General features: G+C 37.5%; 1 protein-coding gene across 7 annotated transcripts in view; it reads left to right on the plus strand.

Moving 5' to 3' along the window:
- Positions 1–6,652: 6,652 nt before the first annotated feature.
- LOC149844792 (SAC3 family protein A-like) overlaps positions 6,653–24,502 on the plus strand; it is a 76,234-nt gene continuing 58,384 nt past the window's right edge. For 4 of the 7 annotated variants that reach the window (XM_089995282.1, XM_089995278.1, XM_089995284.1 and 1 more), the window contains exon 1: positions 17,359–17,473. The gene's annotated coding sequence lies outside the window, so the exon portion shown is untranslated. Of the gene's footprint in view, positions 7,073–17,356; positions 17,474–24,502 lie in introns of those variants that run through there. The other 3 variants (XM_089995280.1, XM_089995285.1, XM_089995279.1) reach the window with 3 other exon arrangements.

The following is a 24,502-nucleotide window of genomic DNA, read 5'->3' on the forward strand; positions in this document are numbered from 1 at the left end:
CAAAAATTTAAGATTTTAGATATAATTTCGTAATTGGATCCATATTCGGGCAAAAAAACATAATAAATTTGCTAAAACATGTAAAATGGTGGACGGATTGGGTTATATGATCCAAAACAAAGTAATTCGACCCATTATTCTTGATTGTTCAAGTTGTTCGCACATCATCATCAAACAACGGACATTTGGGACATAGCATTTGAGTATGTTCCAAACAAACGTTCTACTTGGAACAGTTGTTACAGAACGAACAAAACCAATGTTCTGTTCCGTTCTTTTTGTTCATTTCGTCCAACCCTGGACAAGCCATCAAACATACCCTTAGAGTTCTTGATAGCTTCAGAAAGAAAGTTTAATCAATGTTGTAGGTGGTCTTTAACGATGATAGACTTCCCCAATTCTAAAGTCTATGATCCAAGTCAGACAGAAAACTAGAATTTCCACTAAAAGCATGAGACAAGTGTGAAACTCAGTTGCGATGATAAAATAGTGAATTTCCGTTGCAGTAATATAATAGTGAAACTCAGTTATTAAGATAGAATAGCAAAACCCAATTGCGGGATAGAATAGCTAAACTCAATTGCCATAAACTGAAAACACTTTCAACATTTGCCAAACAATAGCTAACAATTTTAAAGTGACTGATATCTAAAGCAGAACGTGTAGAAAAGGTTGAAGGGCTAATGACCACAAGCTTGTCTCCTATTCCCGAAGCATCTAAGGAAGGGGAGGGTGAATCAATGATAAAGAAAAGTAACTCATTAGCTAAACCTGTTGTTTTTGCTAACCTTTATGCCTCAATATCAAAGTGAGTCAATGGGCCAATCCACTTTACCACTAAGTCACCCTCCTCCTCCGTTTTTGAGATGGGTGACAAGATTGTGTCCACAAGACCTTCAACCTTTTCTACACATTCTACCTTAGATATGAGCCACTTTGAAATTGTTAGTTGTTGTTTGGCCAACATTAAAGGTGTTTGTTGTTGATTGTTTAAGCATAGATTTTTAAGTTTAGGGATGGTGCAATTTTGTAGAAAATGTTGGACACCCAAATTCTTGGCATTGGATGTGGCGCCCTCTTTATTCACGTGTGAAGCTTACTTTATGCTTCATAGTATATATGATGACTGCGTTCATAATTTTTCTTATTTGGCTTTTTCTGTTGCGCTCCAACACTAGAAGATGATGTAGATGTGAACCAGTCAGACACAATCTTCTTAATGGCCATATAGTATTAAACAAATTCAAAATTTCATACAGTAACAAGACGCTGAATATAGGTAAATGGGTGGGCAACAAAGACACAAGACATAGGTTATTGAAAAGCATTGCAAAAACCAAACATAATAGCATATTGACAATGCAAAAACCCGAATAATTAAGGAAAAAAATTAAACAATGTTCACAACATACCATGTTTTTCATAGAAGAAAAGCAACATATAAACAACCAAACTGGAGGATAGAGGCGTTGTTTAAAAAAACAACAAATTCAACCGTTAAAGATATGCTTACCTGAAAAAAAACATCATTGATGATTATGGAATACTCGAGTATGAAGTGTCATTGATGAATCGACGAAAATAGTTGTAAAAAAGGTTACCCACAAGAAGCAACTTGGGGACCACAAAGAACCCTACTTATGCAAAAATCGCTCTAGAGAGCAGACAATCGGTTTTTATACTCAATCGTTTAGGAGTGCAACCTTCTTGAGGTATATGTGTTAATCGCTACATATATGCGACATTAGTTCAATATTTACGAAGTTACGAGGTTTAGTTTAACAAGAGGTTCACAAATATGTTTATGTGAATTTCTTGAGGTATATGCAGATTAAGTAGGATATTTTCGAGGTTCGGTTTAATAGGAGGTTCACACATTTTTTTATGTGAACTTAGTTAGGTATTTGCAAAGTTTCGAGGTCTGGGTTTAACAGGATGTTCACAAATATGGTAATGTGAACTTCATGATGTCCACAAAAAAACAAATACGCAAACCTCCTTTTAAGTGGGAGTTTGTGATACTTGACAAGCGAAGGGTCCTAATAAAGTTGGCTATTTACGGTTTTGGACATGGGTGGATTTCAGAAATTATAGGATTTAGGAAAATATGTCATTTTTGTCATACAATACAACCATTTTTTGTTCATTCTAATTATGCAAGCCCATTTTTTTTACAGAGAAAGCTGGTGTTAGGCAAACCCCAACTAGTTATACAATTATACCATAGGGATTCGAACTTGCACTAACTACTCCTGTCACACAAGCAGAGCTCCGGTTGGTAATTAGGCAAACCCATTAGTAAAACGAAAAATGATTGTATTGTATGGGTAATTTGACATGATTCCCTAAAAACCTTATAATTTTTTTATATTTCTCCCGATACCCAAAATTATAAATATTTGACCTCGTTAGGACCCTTTTACCTTTCGTAACTGTGAATTGAGGTCTTATTGCGATAAAATTGTACCACCCGTCGGCTAGTTCCAACTCTCACTTAAATCCAGAGACACATTTTTTTATGTGGACCTCACGAGCTCACATAAATTTATTTATGAAATTTTAATGAAACTAAAACCACCAAAATCACAAATATTCTACTCATTTGCATATACACCAATATTTCACATAAATATATTTATGAAACTCCACTTAAAATGAAACCACTAAAATTGTATATATCATACTTTTTCGCATATAATTCATGAATTCACATAAATATAGTTGCAAAAATTCTACTGATTCGTAAAAAACTGATTGTTTTGCATAAATCCTATTGTCATGCAAATGAATCATGTATTTGAGATTTTAGTTGTTTCAATGGTTATAAGAAACAGTAGGATTTTTGCGAAACAATTGGATTTGTGCAATTAAGTAGAATTTTTATAAATATGTTTATAAGAATTTGTGAAATATATGCGAAAAGGTATGATATAGGCAATTTTAGTAGTTTCAGTTTAAGTGAAGTTTCACAGTTTAAGTGAATTTATTAAGTATATGCGAAAGAGTAGGATATTTGTGATTTTTGTGGTTTTAGTTTTTTAAGTGGACTTTCACATATAACAACCCAAATAACAGTGAATGTAAGCAAATAGACATTCCAATCATTTAAACATTCAAATGATTTGAAAATATATAAACATATAAACAATGGCATATATACAAATCATTTAATAACTTTATGCAAGATTGCAGTATATGTGAATAAGTAAGATACTTGCAAATTTAGTGGTAAGTAGTAAGTAGAGTTTCACACATAAATTTATGTGATTTTGGGAAGAATATACAAAAAATTAAGATATTTGAGAATTGAGTGGTAAGTGGAATTTTGCACATAAATTTATGTGATTTTGTGAAGTATATGCGAAAATATAGGATATTTGCTAGAGGAGTATCACAAATATATTTATGTAAAATATTGATGTTTATGCAAAGGAGTAGGATATTTGTGATTTAGTGGTTTTAGTTTCACCAAAAATTCGCAAACAAATTTATTTGAGTTCGTGAGGTCCGCAATAAAAAATGTGTGATTCTGGATTTAAGTGGAAGTTAGACCTAGCCAATGGGCGGTACAATTTTATCACAATAAGACCTCAATTCTCAGTTTCAAAGGGTAAAAGGGTCCTAACGACATCAAATATTTATGATTTTGGACATCGAAAGAATATAAAAAATTATAGGATTTTTAGGGAATCATGTCCAATTATCCATATAGTATGGTCATTTTTCATTAGTAAAATGCATTCCTAACCTATCCTAACTAAATTTTAGGATTTAGGTCTCTGTTTTGTTTATAGATATAAACAGTTCAGGTTCAGATTAGACATCCAATTGAATTCAAGTTTGTTTGGCAAGATTCAATGCAACTCACTTTTGGCAATTTCATATCCCGAATCTGATTCCAAGTCTGACCCAAATTCTGACATGATCTTACTCAATTATATGTAATTTAGAGTCTGAATCTGATTAGTTCATGTGATTATATCTAACCCATTTGCATCCCTAGTCTTGTTGTCCATAGCTAGTGGTTTTGGGTTGGGTCTCATTTGTTTAACACGATCGACTGCTAAATCCAGTTTGGCACTATGGAGAGTCACATCTCTAACCAATGCCAAAGCCAACTGAGAATTAAGTAGATGCCATTTTCTACGTCTGTTACATACAAAAGATTTGTCCAACCCAGGTTCGAGTCAGATATGACCACTTGGAATTGGTTTGTATTTGGTCACTTTCGTTCTAGTTCCTGTTTCAACTTGACTCACAAAATCGAACCCGTTTTCATAGGATGGGCATTCATTTTGGGTAATAGAACATACCATGTTGAATGGAAGTCCCATTGTTACGGGTGCAAAAGGATCAAATGTTATTGTACCTCTAATCCAGATATGACATTCTTTTTAGTGTACTTCCAATTTAATTGATTAGAAAATGACTATTGTATGACAAAAATAACATGTTTTCATAGTGACTTACAATTTTTGAAATCTAGCTGATGTCCAAATTTGCAAATTTTTTGGTGTAAAATAACGTTTTTACCCTTTACATAAGCGAATTTCCTATAAATATGCAAACTTCTTTTCCAATATTCAAATATGTGAATTTCCTTCCAAATATGTGAATTTTCTCCTAAATATGCAAATTTTCTCTCACACATTTGTGAATGTTCTCCTGCTTGTGCTCCTCATGCAATTTTATTAAAAGGAGGCTTGCACATTTTAGGGACATTCGCAACCATGAGTTGCGGAGGTCTCGAAACGTGCGCACTTTTTTTAACTAAATACTCTTGCATTTGTGAATGTCCTCACACATTTGCAAATGTCTTCTTGCATGTGCCCCTTATGTGATTTTAGTAAAAAGAGCTCACACATTTTTTGGACCTTTGCAACTCATGGTTGCAAATGTCATATTGTATTTGCAAATGTTAGAACATGTCAGGCAAAGGGTCTCATGCCTAGTATTTGCAAAAGTGTCATTAAAGGTAAAAAAAACTTAAGTAATACTTTAAAAGTGTTGTTAAAGCCTTTATGAAAAAATTCACATATTTAGGAGAAAATTCACATATTTGAGAGAAAATTCATACATTCTCATATTTGAGAGGAATTTTGCATATTTGAGAAGAAATCCGCATGTTTAGGAGGAAATTCACTGTGGGAGGAAATTCACATATTTTGATATTTGAAAGGAAGTTCGCATACATGGAAGAAATTTGCTTGTGCGATGGATAAAAAGGTCGTTTTACAACTAAAAATTTGTGAATTTGAACATTGGTCAAATTTCAAAAATTATAAAGCATTTTGGGACACATTATTTTTGGCATATAGTATGGTCATTTCTCGTTAATTGATTTTATATTGGGAGAAGTGAGCCTCCATAAAAAAATTGCAAGTGGAAAGAAACATATAGTTTCATGCTTTTGAGGTGAGCTTTTAAAAGCTAGAGAAATTCAATTCAAACTCTTAATAATATAAATGAAAGAATTATCGAGACAAAGGAAATAAAATGCGCGAGAAAGAGGATAACATTCCAGACATGTCGATTTCACCGAGCCTCTCTTTGAGACATTGCCCAGATCATTGCGCCTTTTGTGTGGGTCGTCATCAATTCTCTCGAGAGGCCACAATTACCGTAAGCATGTATATTAATGTTAATGTAATGATGAGGAACACATTTTTGCTATGGTCACAAGACTTGCTTTATAAGCTTAGAATAGCTATGGTTTTGTCATCACATAAATAATTAAAATGGTATGAGAATATATGCATGAAAATACACAAGTATACAAAATTTTATGTCAAAAGAAGAGCTTTTGAGTTAGAGAGGAACCAACGTATCAAGAGAAAACTCATTGAGCACCCCTTGATGGAGTTTGGCACAAATCGGTAGGGATGGAAATGGTTAAGATTCAGTTCGGATGTAACCTTTACTGAATCTGACCTGATCATGTTTGAAGTTAGATTCAAAATTAGGTGGAAAAGGGTAGAACTAAATCCAGATTGTTTTACATGTATTCGGATTTGTATGAAAAATCCAACCTGAGTTTGAAATTAATTATTAATTAGATTGGACTTGCTTCGTAGAATCAAACTAATTGGAGTCAGATTTGGTTGGATATCGGATGCAAATCTGATCTATTAATATAGCTACAAATTAAGCACTAGATCAATGTATATGAATGCCCTCCCATCCACAACCCCCCCCCCCCCCCCCCCCCCAAAAAAAAATTATTTGAATAATTGATGGTTATTTGGGTTAAGCCCCTTGAACCACTTAACGCTCTTCCAATCTCAAGTAATGCACCTATGGAAAGGATCTTATTTTGTACCACAAACTTGACAAAATTTCGAGTATGCGCTCTAGTAAGGGTGTGAATGTCACCAAGTTGAAGGATTGTAAATGCACAGTTTATATTGCTTGCTACATTTTCGAAGCTAGGTCTACACTCCTTGGTGAACAGGGAATGTTGGACTATGGATCGGGTATAACTTGATGTCACCCGATTCGACACAATTCTATCCAGGGAAACACAAAATTTCCACTGTGGTGGGAGTGGTTGCCATTCGGTAGCCATTTTGAATTGCATGGTAGTGGTAAGCTCCCACATCTCTCACTATTTAGAGACCATAGACGTTTGATAAGAGCGTGCGATATTGGTTTCTCTCTCCTTTGGGGTTCAAGGGTCCTACTCTCCTCTCGACTTGAAGGCCTGGGCTCATCAAGGACATCGATTGGCTGAGGAGAACGCCGACAACCTACATCCACCGAAGCTTCCTTCGGATCGATAATGGCAGTTTTCGGCAAGTGGCGCTCTCCCTTTATGTTTTTTCATCAACATTTGGCGGTGCACGACCGACACCGACGGTGATTGGCCACCGATCTCAGAGGGCCGGCCACCGGGGCGACTGAGTTAAAACAACAAGAAAGGGGAATAAACCTTCTTTTCCGTTTTGGGTTTTAACATCCACAATCGATGGCGGACGACCGGATCAGACGACGGCTGGCTGCCAGAGGCCGATTGTCGTCGACGACCGTCGTCGTCGACCGCCGATGATGGCAGCTACCGTGAGGGGCAAAAATGGTAACGACTATAACCGTAACCCTAAAAAAATTCACAAGGGGGTCTCGGGTTTCCACTATAGCACTGTAGCTATCGTGGAACCCGACCCGGGAGAGACCTGGTCCAGAACTCGGAACCATTTTAAATGGTTTCGGGTGGATCAGGTCTGCTCTTAATCCAGAGCGATCCAGACCAAGGTAGTTTGAGACTTGGATCGGGTCTGAACCTGATCTGGTTGTATCCAGTCCAAGATCCATATTTGACCCGGGATCAGGTTGCATCGGGTTTGGATTGTGGGATCTAACCTGGGATTTGATTGGACCGAGTTTGGATTCAGACTGGGTATAGATCATGGGATTTAACCCGGTATTAGTTTAGATAAGGTGTAGATCTAAACTGGTCATATATCCATGAGATCCAACCTAAGATTCATTAAGATCGAGTCTGGATTTGAATCGGGTTTGGATTATGGGATCCAACCCATATACTATTTCGGGTCGGATCATGTGACAAGATCCATGCATTGTTTGACCCCTTAAAGAGGATAATGAGTTTGATTGATTTCAGGATTAGTTCAAAGCCTTTTTTGATGGGTTCCTAACGGTCTTTCACCAGTTTTGGCAAAAAGAAACCCTATTTTCATGTATCAGTGAAAAACATAGGTTTTCTCATTCAGTTTTAGGGGATTAGAGTCTTTTGTGCATGTTTTAGACTGGTTTGACAGTTCTAGGACCGGTTTACGGTCTTACTTAAATGGTTCAAGGCCATTTTAAACTTGTTCGGGGTATTTTATAGTCTCTTCCAACATTAGGACCTCAGGTATTATCCGTAACAACATGCCCTTGTTCATGCTTTTATGTGTAATTTTATCATGGATGCATGATTCTTGCATGACATTGTATGCATTTTATGTTGCTTTGTGTTATCCATGATATTTAAGCACGAATTATAATTGAATTTATGATATATGTGATATTTTTCATCAAAATTTCATTTATGCATATAGCATGTAGCATGAATTTGTGTTATAATACATAATTTATCATGAATATGCATGCTTTGTATATTGAAAATAATTACGACAAAAAATATTGATTAACTGACTCATGTAATCACTAAAGTGATCTAAGTTATGTTGATTAAGAACTCTTTGGACCGTGTCGACTTGAAATTCAATATTGCGAATATGCATGTTTTTATGAAGCAATGATTGTACCCAAAGACAGGTCATTGTGTTCCAAAGTCTCAATGGGTGTAATAGTAGGTGTATACACTAGCCCATGCAGCATGTTCACACCTAAAGATACAGTGTCAAATTGCCTCTGGTTACATAATCTACTAGTTTCATGAATTGAAGTAAATTTTTTGATAATTGAAAAGGTATAACATCTCTGAGTATTATTATTTTCATTTAAGTGAAACAATAATGTCTCTATTATGATTGCCTTAGAAAAGGTGAATAATGAAGGGTCTCATGTTTACCTTTTGATTTGAGTCTTGTATGAGCATTTATATGGTCTTTATCTTTCGTTCTTACAGTACCAGGTTCATTCATCATTGATGGTTATAGTAATATCCACATTTTAGATAGATCTAATTTTTTAAATTGAAAAAAAATTGTATTATTCACTATGGGTTACATAGACCTAGATTTGACTGTTAGAACTAACAAACCTCCCACTCTTATAGAGGATAGTACAATCGATCAGAAGGTTTCCCATGAGAAGTGAGAGCGCTCAAATAACCTTAGCCTATTGCTTTTTCAATCAAGATTGGCTAAGAATATTCGATGCATCATTCCTCATTGCAGGACAGTATTTTTTTTTAGAGCTATTGAGCATCAATTTATCAATTATAATAAGCCTAGGTCTAGTACCCTTGTGTTCAAATTAGTGTCTATGAAATATTTTAGAGAGGATAACATCCGACAACATATTTTAGAAATGGACAATATTGCATCACAGTTAAATGACATTAAGCTCATCATTTCTATCTCCTTCTTGGTTCATTTGATTTTAAGCTCATTACCTATTGAATACGTACCCTTAAAGATTTCTTACAACACGCATAATGATAGTGATCTTTTAATGAGCTTTTGTCTAAGTGTGTTGAAGAGGAAGAACGATTGAATGGTGAGAAGGTCCAAAGTGCACATATGACTTCTCATCAGACATGAAATGAGCTTAGAGCAAAGAAAGGTTCCTTCAAGAAGAAAGGCAAGAAGAAACCCTCTAAGAGAGTTTTATCTCTGAGACAAATGCCAAATCCCAGTCTCGAGGTTCTTCTATGTTTTTTTTTAAGAAGAAGGGACATAAGAAGGTAAAGTGCATAAAGTACAAAAAATGACTCAAGAATAAAAGTAATGAGTCATTCAATTCTCATGAATACAATTTAATCCATGTTTCATTGAATAGTTGGTGGATTGAACAATTTTATGTAGACATTTTTTAACAAAAGAAAACCAATAGAGTATGAAATAAACATCTTTTCAGAAAACAATATACATTCTGATGTGAAGAACGTTGGGACCTGCTGAATAGTTTTGGAGTCTAGTTTTATTTTGGATTTGGTTGATATATTTTATGTATCATCTTATAGTTGAAACCTTATTTTTATTTCAATACTTGATAAGTTTGGTTTTGCTTTTAATTTTGAAAACTCCAAACTTATTATTTTTAGAAATTCTGTTTTTATTGGTTCTGCATATTTGTGTGATGGTTTGTATCATTTGATAACCAAATTTCTTATTCAAGAATCCAACTCTATTGAGAATGTGTTAATTTAAAATAAACATGGTTTGACTGATGATCAATCCTATCTGCTCTGGTATTGTAGGTTATGACATATCTCAAAAGAGAGAGTCCAAAGACTTATAAAAGAAGAGATTTTTAGATCCCTTAACTTCACAGATACAAATCTATGTGTTGACTATATAAAGGTTAAGCAAACTAAAACATATAAGAGCAATACTTTTAAATTGAAAATTGTGCATATGGATGGTTAATTATCGTTTACCCCATGTTACACAGGTGAAAAATATTTTTTTACCTTTATAGACGATTACTCGTGGTATATATCTCTACTTATTGTTTGAAAAAACTCAAGTCTTTCGTGTTTTTAAGGATTTTAAGAGATAAGTAAAAAAAAGACTAGTAAAGTTATAAAAGTAGTCAGGTTTGATAGATGTGAAGAATACTACGGGCATTTCTCTAAGACGAGACAAAAGGAATGACCATTATTGTAGTTTCTAAAGGAGAAAGGCTTTGTGTCTCAATATACCATACATGGTAGTCCATACAAGAATGGTGTAGCTGAAAGAATAAACCATACATTTAAGAAAATGGTTAGAGCGATGTCAAATCACTCGACCCTTCTCTTGATCTTATGTAGTGAATCTCTTAGGACAACAACATACATATCAAACAAGGTTCCTACGAAGGCTATTCAAAGGACTCCTTACGAGTCATAGATAGGTCAAAAGCCTTCCTTGTCATATATGTGCATATAAAGATGTCCAACTATAGTTAAATTATATAACTCACATATAAAATTCTTCATTCCTAAGACGACTAGTAGATTTTTCATTGACTACCCAGAAAGATCAAAGGGTTTTAGGTTTTATTATCCATCTTATACACTACAAATAGTAAAAATAGATAAAATGAGATTTCTTAAAAATAGTTCTATTAGGATAAATATATCTCAAAGTCTTGCATTTGAGGAATTGAATTCTTCAATTTCTATACCTAAGAAGAAAAAATACCCAATTTTCTCGATTATTATCTCTTTGGATGATGTTAGGAAATATTAAGTCAATGAACATCAATTCTAAGTAGAATAAGTCGTTGATGAGGATATACAACAACAAGATGTAAATATTCAATTTGAACCACCAATAGCACCTGTATGTAGGTCCATAAGGACTAGAAAATTTGTTATTCATCCAGACTATGTGATGTATTTGCACGAGCTCAATGATTTCATAGATATTGATGATGATCCATTAACTTTTGCGAAAGCCATTGAAAGTGATAGATTGAAACATTTGATCAATATCATGAAATAAGAGTTTGACTCTATGACAAATAACCAAATGTGAGATCTTATAGCTCGACTTGATTGAGTCAGACCTGTTACTTGTAAGCGAGTCTTTAAGACCAAAACAAAGTCTAAAGGTGGAGAGGTACAAAGCTAGGCTTTTTGCAAAGGGTTTCACTCAAATAGAGAGTACTGATTATAATAAAAAGAATTCTTTTGTCTTAACTAATAAATCATTGAGAATAATCATGACCTTCATAGCTTATTTTGATTGAGTGCTACATCAAATGGATGTGAAAATGACTTTTCTAAATAGGGATATAGAATAAGAAGTGTATATGCAACAACCTCTTGGTTCCAGTATAGACTTAAATAATTTAGTTTGTAAATTGAATAAATCAATTTATGGATAAACAAACTTCTCGCCAGTGGTATAAAAAGTTCAATAAGGTTCTAATGAACTTTAGATTTACTGAAAACATTGTTGATCAATGCATATACCTTAGGGCTAGAAGAAGTAAGTTCATAATTCTGGTTTTATATTTTGATGATATTTTTCTTGCAACTAATGATTTGAGTATGACACATGAGACAAGATTTTTTCCCTCTCATTTTGATATAAAGAACATTGGTGGTGCCACTTATATCCGGAATTGAAATCTATCATGATAGAACTAAGGATGCCCTTCATATCTCTTAGAAATCCTATATCCTCAAAGTTCTTAAAAGACATGGGATGAAGAATTGTTTTCTTGGAATGACACCCATAGTAAAAGGGGATAAATTGAGCTTAAAGGTCTGTCTTGAATATGATAATGAAAAGGCTCGGATGACAAACGTCATGTATGCTTCAATGATTGAGAGTTTGTAATATGTGCAGACTTGCATGCGATCAGACATCACATTTGCTATTGGGATGCTTGGTAGATATCAATTTAATCTAAATATTGCACATTGGAAAGTTGCGAAGAAGGCCATGTGCTATTTACAAGGAACAAATGATTATATGTTGACTTACAGAAAGGTTAGCCACCTATAGGTAGTTGAATACTCTGATACAGACTTAGGAGGATGTTTCGATAGTAGAAAATCTACTATTGAATATATCTTTCTATTGACAAATATTGTTGTGTCATGGAGAAGTGTAAAATAGTCTATAATTGCAGCTCACACCATGAAGCCATAATTTATTGCTCTATACGAGTCTTTGTCTTAGGCCATATGAATGAAAAACTTCATTGTGGGTCTTGGAATAGTAGACTCTATTAAAAGGCTACTAATATCTTATGTGATAATAAAACTGTTGTGTCTTACTTGAACAAGAACAAAAGTTCCACCTCATGTCAACCCATGGAGTTAAAGTACTTTGTTATTAAAAAAATGTCCTTGAATCATTTAATGTGTATTGATACAATCAGTATAAAGGAAATGACTGTGGAACCTTTTATTGAAGGGCTCACATTGAGACTATATTCCCAACATATAATGTGGATGAGTCTATTTGATTATTTCTTATGTATGTTAATATATTATGGTTATATATGATCTCATTTATGAAACTAAATTAATTCTCTATAGTTTTTATACATTGTTGATTTTGTATAAAGTGTCTCTCATTTTGAAAAGAAAGAATATCATAATAACAATATTAAAAATGATCAAAAGAATGGGTTAGAGATCAATCTATTCATAAAGATATTATCAACATGCTAAATACTTAAAATGAATTATATTATAGTACATGGAATATGGCATCTCATAAAAAGTTCATCTCCATGACTTGTATAATTCATTCGTGTGATTAAGTATAGTATGTGAATCCACATGAAAATTGAATCAAGATAACAGTAAAACCTCGATAAAGTGTTTTTCCATATCAATGAGTAATGTGGGAGAATGTTGGATTATGGATCGGGTCCAACATGATATGACCCAGTTTGACACAATTCTATCGAGAAAAACATAGACTTTCCATTATGGTGGGAGTGATTGTCATTCGATTACCATTTTGAATTGCATGATAGTTATGATAACTTTGATGAGAATATGCGATATTGGTTTTTCTCTCGGGGTTCAAGGGTCCTACTCTCCTCTTGACTTCAAGGTTTGGGCTCACTGAGGGCGTCAATTGGTTGAAGAGAACACCAAAGATCTACATCTACCAAAGCTTCATTTGGATTGGTAATGGCCGCTTTCAGTAAGTGGTGCTATCCCTTTATGTTTTTTCACCAACAAGGAAGACCTGAAGCTTTTACACTGATGAGTTTGCAAATGAATGAGATGTTTTTTTCTTGTTATATCCAAATGAAAAAAATACCCAAGACCCATAGTTTGCTTAAAAAAAATTGAATCTACCAATGGGTGCTCCACTTGTTTTATAAGAGCTGTTAGTGCACGTGTTTTGGGACTAGGGATAACAGTGGACCAGAGCGGGTGCAGAGGACAAGGTCTCCACCACTGCCCCGTCTCAAATTTTTGCCTTCCTTCCACGCCTTCATTGGCGCATGGGTTTTGATTTTAACCTCCATCCCCGATCCATTCCACATTTCATGTCCTCCATTCCCGGTCTAAATGGTGTGAGGCAGGGTAGGGCCTCATTTCCTCTCGGTCTACTGGCATCCTTAATCCATGCTTTCATCCCTGTGGCAGGGGGCTTTGGACCTCCACCCCCTTTTCGTTAGAGGAAAGAGAGAAGAGAAATGAGAGCTCAAATGGCTCGTTAGAGGAAGGAGAAGAAGAAGAGAGAAGAGATTCAAGAAAGTTTTATGTTAGAGTTAGAATATATATATATATATATAGGATTTTATAATATGTATAAAGGTATAATAGTAATTTCCTTAACAAAGATAAAAAATAGAGTGGGGGCCGGGGGCAAGAGTATGTTTATTCCGGCTTCCATCCCTGCACAAGTTTTGATTTTAACCTCCATTCCCCATTTCATGTCCTCCATCCCTAGTCCAAATGGAGTGAAGAGGGGTGGGGCCCCATTTTCCCCAATCCACTCCCTAGTTATGACGTTGCAAATTCAAATATCAATGGTATGATGTATAACTGGTGGGGGTCTGCCTAACCCCAGCTTGCCTACAAAAAACAAACAAACTGAAGGACCCAAACCTGGCCCATGGCTGTCCAGGTCGGCTTTGCCCATCGGGCCGTTGCCCATCCCAAGTTGCAAGTTCAAATCCCTATGGTACCTTTAGAAACTGGTGGGGGTCTGCCTAACCCAGCTTGCCTATGAAAAAAATATACCAACTAGTCTCTGTTTGAGACTACCGTCAGGGTGGAAGCGTGGAATCCATAATATCAGATTTTGTTTGGAAGCACGGGGAAATGGTATTTGAGGGTGTTGCCATAGGAGAATGCCACTTCCAAATCCTTAAAGGCCTGTTTGGAATCTAGGCAATGGGACGGGCGTTTAGGTACTTGGTATTCTCGAGGCAAAATCTTAACGCCCATGGTGGTTAGGTTTGGAATCTCGGCACTAGGACGTTTATGCATTTGAGATGGGAAGTGAGGCCGTTTTTCTTTTGCATTTACACTAAAGGATGGATTTGACAGCTACCACTTCCTCAAATGCACAAACTCCATAAAAGCCCATCCTAGCTACCTATCCCAAACCATCCCTAAATCAACAAGCCACTATAGTTAGGTGGTAATTTGTATATGTATCACCGACACCCACTACGGCATCAACTCTACGATGGTGCTTTCAACTACTACCTGGTTCTGTTTTAAAGGTGCATTCAGCTACTACTAAAGGTGCATTGATTGACATCCCCCTTCCCGAACACCTTTCATAGGAAATGAAAAAAGAATGATTAATCTTTTCCCAATCAAATGCCTTGAGAAGTGCCAAATCCACATTTCTTACTTCATACGTGAAATCCATAGCTGCAACCTCTGCATATGGCTCCCAAACAAAGCCATTATTAAAGTTCGGCATCATCATTATCTCTATAGGCGTTGCACCCATTGAAAATAAGATGAGAGAGAATCGTTTACGGTGGTTTGAACATATTCGACGAAGGCCTAATGATGCTCCAGTTAGAAGGATGGAGAAATGGGAAAATATATTAGTTAAAAGAGGTCGGGGTAGGCCTAGGAAGACATGGATGAAGGTGATAAGAAAGGATATGAATGCTTTGAACCTCACCGAGGACATGACATTGGATAGAAATGAACGGAGAAGAAGGATTCATGTGGAAGACCCATAATGATTTTCTTTGTTGGTTCATATCGCCGACCCCAATTGTTTTGGGATGAAGGCGTAGTTGTTGTTGTTGTTATCATCATTATCGCTCTCTCAAGTTAGGACAAGGGATTTGGGGAGAGCTGTAAACGGGTTGGATATGAGTTGAGTCAAACATGACCCATTACTATATTGACTTCAAGTAAATTGTGTTGGATACTGGATTTGGATTTAATTTTGATCTCATAATATATTTGAGACCCAATATTGATCTCATTATCTGTGGTACCATATTCGGTGAAAACAAACACATTTCGTTTTCTTTTTATATCCTATGAAATAAAACAGGTTAACTTAGACCATAGCCTGAGCATTATTTAGAGTTATGAGCTAACTTAGTTATATGTTCAGTTCTAACTATGCGTGCTCTAAATTCCTATCTAAATTCGAAATAAAGTTGATAGCATAGTCATAAATATCAGTCATTATTTGAAAATCTCCCGATTTATTCTAATATTTTCAAAAACCAATATACCCCCCCCCCCCCCCAAATGTGATACTTACAAAATATTGCCTTATAAGTGTTTTATATTTCAAATGTTTTTCTTACAGTATACTTTATATTTAAATATACTTATAGTTTCACAAGATTGTCTCAATACAAACATGAATTTTGATTTATTGCAAGATTTTCCATTGTTGAGAAAAACCTCATAACAAGATTTGTGACTATGATCAATAGACTACTGAGATCTGATACCCTGAATTGGAATTGACCACGGTTGGATCCACTATGCAGTTGTTACCTTAAATTTGAGACCCTTTGGCTAAGGTTATTGTGACTTCACCCTGCATCATCATCATCATCATTGAAAGTCGCATAAACAACAGTGCAGTGAGTGTTATTCTAAACCCATTTAGTTAGGCACTGAACCCAGATCCCATACAAAAAGTTTCGATCCAGTTGGGCCCGGCTTAGGGAGATCTAGGTCTCCCCAAGTTCCGTTTTGTAAGAAGCAGAGATAGGTTAATCATGTAGAACTTCCATTGTTCACAACATTTAATTTTGGACTTAAATAAGATCTCACTTGGGTCTGGCATATGTGGGTCGAGCTTTGAATGCCATGGACCTCAGATCCGTGTATTGAATTTAGGTGGGGCCCATGCCCAATATTCGAGGTAAACAAATACCAAACCTTAGATCCCCCAAAAAGAGGATTTGAGATTCTTATTTCAACAACGATTCATGGATCTATGTTTTTTGGACCATTTGGGGAGGGAGTGAGAGATGCATACATGTCTAATACTTGGATCTTAACATGGAGCATGAGATTGAGATCCAATCATTAGATTTATTTAATACTTGGACCACGTGCATCTGACCCAGTAAGCTAATTGGGCCTCTAAATTACCAGCCTTAACCCGAACTGTAACTGACCACGTTTATAAATGGATCTTAAAACCAAGTTTAGGTGTTCAAACAGATCAGTGCCGATTTGGCTCCTTAAAGTACGACCTTAATGCAAATTCAGAATTGGATTTGGATCTGCTGAATCCTATTATTTTCGGGTTCAGATCAGATTTGAATCAGTACTTTAGGTTGCATCTGGACCAGATTTCGGATCAAAGTCTGATCAGATTGCATTATTTGTTCATGTAAAGAGCTAGTACTTGATTTTTTTTACTGGATCCAATAATATCACATATATTTCGGATCCAAATTCAACCCTACCTATTTTGATCTGATTTTAGTCTGGATTTGGATCCAAATATACTGTTTGCATTCGAGATTTGGAATCATACCTGTTGTGATCTGGCCTATATCAGATCCATATATATTTTGGATCTAAATCGCACCCTACCTCTTCGGTTATCATTCAGATCTGGATTTGGTTTGAATCTACTGTTTTACATTTCGGATTTGGACCGGGTTATGCATGATCCACTCCATCTAATCCGTTTGCACCCTTAAGGTCCATGATCCACGTCGGCTACGTGCGGGTCGGGTATAAAATTCATATCCGATCCATTTTCAGGCTTTTCTGCCCTATAAATCCAGATGGTCGTCTTCTTTCTCTGTATTCGTTGTCTGAGAGAGAGAGAGAGAGAGAGAGAGAGAGAGAGAGTCATTTCTCCGTTCGAAGGGCGAGGGAGCGATCATCGCAGCCGAACTATCGTTCGTTTCCTTCATCAGAGTAAGGGTTTCTTCCTCGCTCTCCCTTTCCCCCTTATCCTTTTCATAATTCGCGTGGGTTTTTCCCTTTCTTTCTCTCCGGTCTAGCGGCCGGTCTGCTCTGTTGCGTTCGATTCCTGAGGTCCTCTTGTCAAATTTAGTACTTTTCTGCTGCGTTCGATTCCTGAGGTCCTCTTGTCAAATTTAGTACTTTTCTGCTGCGTTCGATTCCTGTGGTTCTCTTTTCAAATTTAGTACTTTTCTTCACAATTGGATAGGAGTTTGGGTTTTTGAAAGTTAGGGTTTGGTTCGAATGGTTGACTGTCCGTGTTGCTTCGGTGACGCTTGACTGGCTTAGTTTTTTTTCTGGAGATTGGGGCGAAGAAGAGCTTTTCTGTAATGGTGTTGGATTTTGTAAGTTCGTAAGGCATGGTCCATCAGGGTTTTGTTGCCCGTGATTCTTCCTCTTTTTTTTTCTGCTTCTCCTTGTATTGGTATTTTTGTTCGTCAATTTTGTTTACTGCGACATTGTTTTAGTTTTTGTCTTCTGCGTGTTGTGCAAATCGAGCATGACCTTATGCATGGTTATTTGTGTGGTTAGAAATGTCGAGGATGGTCGTCTAGGCTTGGTATCTGTTCGCGTTTGATGTTGAAATCCAGTAGCTTTATGATTTTCAAGTAATGAGTAAATTATGCATGTGCACCGATTTTTGTACCTGTGCAGGTGTACAGTGCGCTTGTATGTGCATCTAGTGTTCTTAATCTAATAACGGTCAAAGTTGAAAGAGTCAGGTGATTTAAAGCACGCTCGGTTAGAAAAGGTGGTACATGAAAAAACCAGATAAATATGTGGTTCTTAACAATGGGTGTGATTAGCAGTACAAGTAAAGTTTGGAGTGTCAAGAAGCTGAATTGGATTACTGGCATCATAAATGGAATTGATTTTAGAGGAGAAGCAGCAAGATCAGAACATGAGAAAGCCTACCAATAGAATTAATCACATATATATCACCATAACTTTAAATATGCATAGGAAAATGCATGCAGATAACTGCGAAGCAGGTTTCAAAGCGGAAATTTCCAACTCAGGCTAACATAATCAACACATTGTTAGTTTGAAGTTTGAAATCTCAACTTAAGTAAAAGGAAGTGCAAAGACCAACAAGCATAATTAAAAATAATAGCTAAGGCTCTATTTGGATATACTTAAGGGACTCAATTCTATGTTATATGGCCACTCCTATCAGCCAGCTACTCCATGTCTGGCACCTAGCAATCCCGACACCGATACTTGTGGACACTTCTGTTTTCACTTTAGTTAGTATTCAAGTATTTTTTAGATAGCATCCACCAATGTTATCCGGCTTATCTATGGGTTGCATGTGCATCCATAAGCTTCATTGGGTCTTGAATACTTCATCCTTAAGGCTCCTAAAGAGTGAGATGAACCAGCCATTTGTTGACCAACATTGTGCTAAGGAGCAGTCTGAATTCTTAGATCTTATGGCTATTGAGGGTGAGCAAATGAGATGATTCTATTTCTCAATTTATCTGGCTTGTTCCTATAGAACCAAGGCCGGAAAGATCATTTTTTTAATATTCTCTAATAAGATTCAGTAGGTATGATATCGATGACAGAATCCAGCTTGTTTCCATGCCCTCTTGTGCATTTTTCTGGATCAACATTCTTAATGAATTAGGTTTAAGGTTATTGTTGAACTAAATGGATTTTCACTCGCATTTTGAGAATTAATATTCCTCGAACAATGTAGCATACTGCCGCCGAGTAAATCCTCAAATACTACAAAATGTTTTTGTAAATTATGGCTACATACCCATAAAGAAAGGCTCTCTCTAAACCATTTCTTTGAGAAATGAATTGTTGGTTTGACCCATGAACGGAATGCAAAGCTCCACCAAGGTATCAAGAGGGTTATCTATCATAGTCACGTGTGAAGCAATTCCCCCCAAAAGTCAAGTACCCTATTATTATAAGGGGGTGGAGGTTTTGAAAGAAATGGCTTGATGAATCATTCTGTTTGCCACAGACCGACAATGAAAGGGAGAAGGGAATTAAGTCGTTAGCAGTTGGTCTACCATCTATGTGTCTTTTGGAAAAGAGTGGAATTCCCATTTCCAGGTTTGATCCTAATGTGCTTGTTGAATTCTTCAAGAACCACAATTGGACCTTTCCAAAAACTAAAGGCTTTCTTCCATTTGCTACGTGCTGCCCACTGCCAGACCATGCAGTTTAGCCCATATCTGGCTTTCAGCAGATTTATTCACCAACCATCGTCTGTGCTTAAGCACCCCACCACTTTAAAAGAACCCTAATTATAAAACCATCATGGTAATAAATTAACAAATATTGCTTGACATCAAATAATAACTATTATGATTCCAATGTTATAAAAAGGATTTTATAATGTTCATTTAGAGGGTGAACCATTACCACTTTTAAATGATTTAATAGTAATCTGCACCATATAATGTTGTAAATAAAATGTTAACCAACAAATATTAACTTCAAAGTGTACAATAAAGTATCAAGTATAAATATGTTATATAAAAAAGTTTATCCGTATCCCTTATTATTCTCTTTTGCTGATCACAATAAGTACAAAAAATAAAATAATTATTTTTTTCCTAAATCATATCCTCTTGTCTTTCTATTTTATGTTTGGTCATATATTCTCTTCATAATAATCAAGAGAATTAGGGGGGTTTATCAATATGATGAATATGTCCATAATAAAGTCTAGGTAACAAAGTCTTGTGAAGTGAAAAAGTTACTAAAAAAAACCAAAAAATGATATATCATGATATTAGAAACCCCCCCAAAATAGCCATATTTGTGTTTCACTGTATCATATGATATATCATGATATACCCCTTTTTCCAATACAAAGGAGTGCATTCTATTGTATGCCTACAATAGTTGCAACATATTGTACCATGCTCTTTGATATTATCTTAAAATATTATTGGAAAATGTGTTCCATAATAGTTATTCATTCTATCCTATTTATGAAATGAAGAACCACCCTTTCCTTGGACTCTCTCTCTCTCTATATATATTATATATGTATGTGTGTGGGGTGATGGTGGTGGCTGGTGGGTGGGCGGGCATACGTGTATTGCGCCTCAAAGTAGGAATCCAAGATCTAGAGCAATTTGACACCCATGCATTGCACCTGGTTACTCGGTAGGACTGTTCGGTTGAATCTTGGAGCCAAGAATGGTGGTTCTAGGCCAATCCCCTCGGCGAAGATGCTTTTGACATTAAACAAAGGATCTCGGGGATCAAATGTACCCAAGAATGTCAGAGAGAATCTTCGGTGTCCGACTTAGGCCTTAGGTCGCTGAAGCCTTCGAGCGATAGTTTGGTAGCACATAGGAATGCAACTAGTCACTCTACCATGTTTTCTTGAGGATATACTGGCGAATTTCTCTCAAAACAATGATCTAGACCTTAGAAATGAGATCAGAAGCTAGAGCGTTGAAATTGGAAGTGCCTTTGGTCAAATTTGATCCTGGACCTATATGCTCAACTAGCAGGTATTGTGTAGGTGACTGCGATGAGCTTGGTTGGCTGAGTGGACACTCTTCTGTTCAGCGAAGAGGTCTCCATCCTATTCCTCGATAGAGATCATCCTGATTGTGCTGAAGGAACCCAAAAATGAAACTGGGCCTATGAGCATCAATGTTTGACATCCAGTGATCGATGATGGCTTGGGACACATAAGCAAGGGTCACGTCTGACATCCACCTCATGCTTTCCTGTGTAATCGACCAAGAGAGACGACTCTCTCTCTCCCATATCGTTGCATGCCCCTCCTACTCATTGTGTGTGCCTCTCTGAAATTGTGGACTTGTCCCTTCTCCTTCACGGTTCGTGTGACCTTGTTCCCAGCTTGGGACCCGACTCAGCTCCACGCTTAGCCACGCTCAACCTGATCGTGTCCTCCCAAGGACATGACCTTGCCTTTTTTGGTGCTGCGCACCTACACGCTTGCCTACCTATTTTCACGGTGATTCACAAAGCTACCCCTCTCTTTGTGTATTGGACTGATAGAATCGATCACCGAGGGTTTAGGTTCTATGATTTTGTATCAGATACATCATTTATACTAGCCACGCTGATCAACAAACTTCCTTGATTGATGCAGCAGGGGCCCATTCCCTTCTCGTTTCCACTCAGGTACGATTCAACGCCGGTATTAATTGTTTGAATTAGATTTTCAAGTCTGTTGCATCAGATTTTTATCATGTGGAGTTCTAGATCAGATCCAACGCTAATCTAACTTGAATTAGAAGGTATTTCGTTTCCCGTGCCCATGACATTTTTTGGGTCTCCAAAGAGCCAAACAACAATCCCAGCAACTTTGTAGACGTGTGGCTGGATTTTTTCCCAACATGCAGAAAGTTGAATACGTATTTTGATTCAACCTAGACACTTTTGGGAGGGTTTGACCAACCCAGGTGTTCAATCATTGTTTAGGATATGTTTGTCTTGTGTAGGGAGCCATGGGCCTACTTGGCCGTTTGCGCACGCGGCGCTTTTGGTACTGCTACCATAACTCTTTTTCGTATAACAAGTCTCGTCAGCGAGGGCCCACACCCTTCTTATTTTCGCAACCATAGAAACCCGCGATATAACTCGAGCATAAGAGATGTACGGTGAACTCCACACCGTGTTCGATGTGAGATATGCTCGGGTCGATGAGCATCTTGCTAAATTGTCTAGTGACATGGCTATGCTCAACAGGAAGCTAGATGAGCGATTCCAGTAGCTTCTCATGCGTATGGATGAACGCGATTAGGACGATCATAACAGGAAATTTGGCTCAAGTGGCCAGATCTTGAGGTCCACCAACAAACCTTATTAGGCCCGCCAACCACGGCTGGAATTTTCTAAGTTTGCAAGGGCCGACCCTACGAGTTGGCTATTTTGGGCTAAGCAATATTTCAGTATTGCTAGGATGCCCAAGGATGACCGGGTGGCCTTCGCCTCGATTAACCTCCAGAAATATGCCATACATTGGTGTCACTGGTTTGTGTCCTAGCTGGGGACGCCTACTTGGGAGGGTTTTTCCCGAGCCGTAGTGATACGATTTGATCCCTTTGGCGCACTGTGCCAATCAACAAGTCTCGTTGTCCAAGAATCGCCAATTGGGCATTGTTATCAACTATCAGATAGAGTTTGAGAGGTCGAGTAACCTCGTCACCGGTTGGTCCTAAGAATCGTTGATTGAGACATTGATTGTAGGACTTAAACCAAACATGCAATTCGAGGTTCAGGCCGCGAGATCAATATCCCTGATGCAAGCTTTCGAATTGGCACACGTGACCGAGGAGAAGCTATCACAGATAAACTCGCGTTGGACCTGACCAGGTGGGGCATCCAGTTAGAAGTATACATCCCCATGGAACTCGACCTCTTCTAGGATTGTGCCATTGTTATTTTGCAGCAGGAACACCCACTCACTTATTCAGTAAGGTCATAGCAATTGGGAAGCGAGGCCAGTCCACGTATGAGGAGTTCATGGCCGTCATTTTGGTCGTGGACAAGTGGCAATTGTATTTGATAGGTCGGCACTTTATAGTTCGAATAAACCATAGGAGTCTAAAGTGCATGTTCGAGCTTCGAGTGATCACTCTTACCCAACAAAAATGGGTCTATAAGCTCCTGGGGTATGACTTCGAGATCCAATACTGCAAGGGAGTCAACAATCAGGTAGCCAACACCCTTCCATAATGGGGACACGAGGACGAGTTGATGTGTCTTAGCATGACCGTCATTATCTTCCCCTTCCTGAATGCACAACTTCTTCTCTACTGTACAAGTGCAGATCGAGAGAGGTGAGGCTCCCGAACTTGAGATTCAGGGAACTTGGTGATGAACCATGGTCGGATAGTAGTTCCCCCCGAGTCCCACAACAGATCATGAGGGGGCCCGACAGACCTCTCAGCATTTGAGTAGGGAGTTTGTGTGGAGGGGTACGAAGAAGCAGGTTTGACACTTTGTGGTGTGGTGTGATGTGCTAGAGGCTCAATTATGAAACCGCCTCTCCCGCTAAATTATTGCAGCCTTTTTTGGTGTCGGATCAAGTTTTTGAGGACATATCGATGGGCTTCCCTCCGTGTAGGGGAAGTCCACATTCATGGTTGTGGTGGATCGCTTGTCCAAGTACAAACACTTCTTGGCTATGTCTCACTTGTACACCGCCACCTTCATCACAAAGTTGTTCACACGAGAGGTGTTTTCACCTGCACGGGATGCCCCATACCATCGTCAGTGATAGATATCCGGTCTTCATCAATACCATCTAGGTAGAATTCTTTTGATTATAGGGTACCAAGTTGGACATGATTATTGCCTATCATCCCCATACAAACAAACAAATCGAGGTATTGAACCGATGCTTGGGGGACTACCTTCTTTCCTTTGTAGGTGATAGACCCAAGGTGCGTATGAGGTTTTTTCCATGGGTTGAGTGGTCCTACAACATAACCTATCACTCCTCAATTCAGGCAACCCCATTCCAAGTTGTGTATGGACAAACCCCATCAACGGTAGCTGACTATGTTCTGGGAGCTGCGTGAGTGGACAAAATTGAGTTGACTTTGCTAGAGAGGGACTACCTTTTTCGCTTGTTGCGTAAGAATATGGCTGTCACACATGAGAGAATGAAGTGGACATATGATCAGTCGTCCATGGTAGTTCCCGGTGGGTGACATTGTGCTCCTGAAGTTACTGCCCCACTGGCAAAGGACAGTACGATGAGTACAACAACACAAGTTGGCACCCTACTTTTATTGGAGAGAATCAGGACGATGGATTATCATTTGGACCTCCTCGCAGGAGCCCAGGTATACTATGTATTTCATATTTTGCCCCTTAAGCTTTATAGGGGAGAGCTGCCTGATGGGTGCTCGACCCTTCCCGACATGGGTGACACCTCACCCCAGCTGATCAGGGTCCTTGGGAAGAGAAGGCAGAGGAAGGTCAATCTCCTAGTTACGAAGATTTTGGTCTAGTGGTAAGGCA

Source organism: Nuphar pumila, chromosome 2, assembly GCF_984573655.1.
Source record: "Nuphar pumila chromosome 2, dmNupPumi1.hap1.1, whole genome shotgun sequence".
NCBI classification, from domain to species: domain Eukaryota; kingdom Viridiplantae; phylum Streptophyta; class Magnoliopsida; order Nymphaeales; family Nymphaeaceae; genus Nuphar; species Nuphar pumila.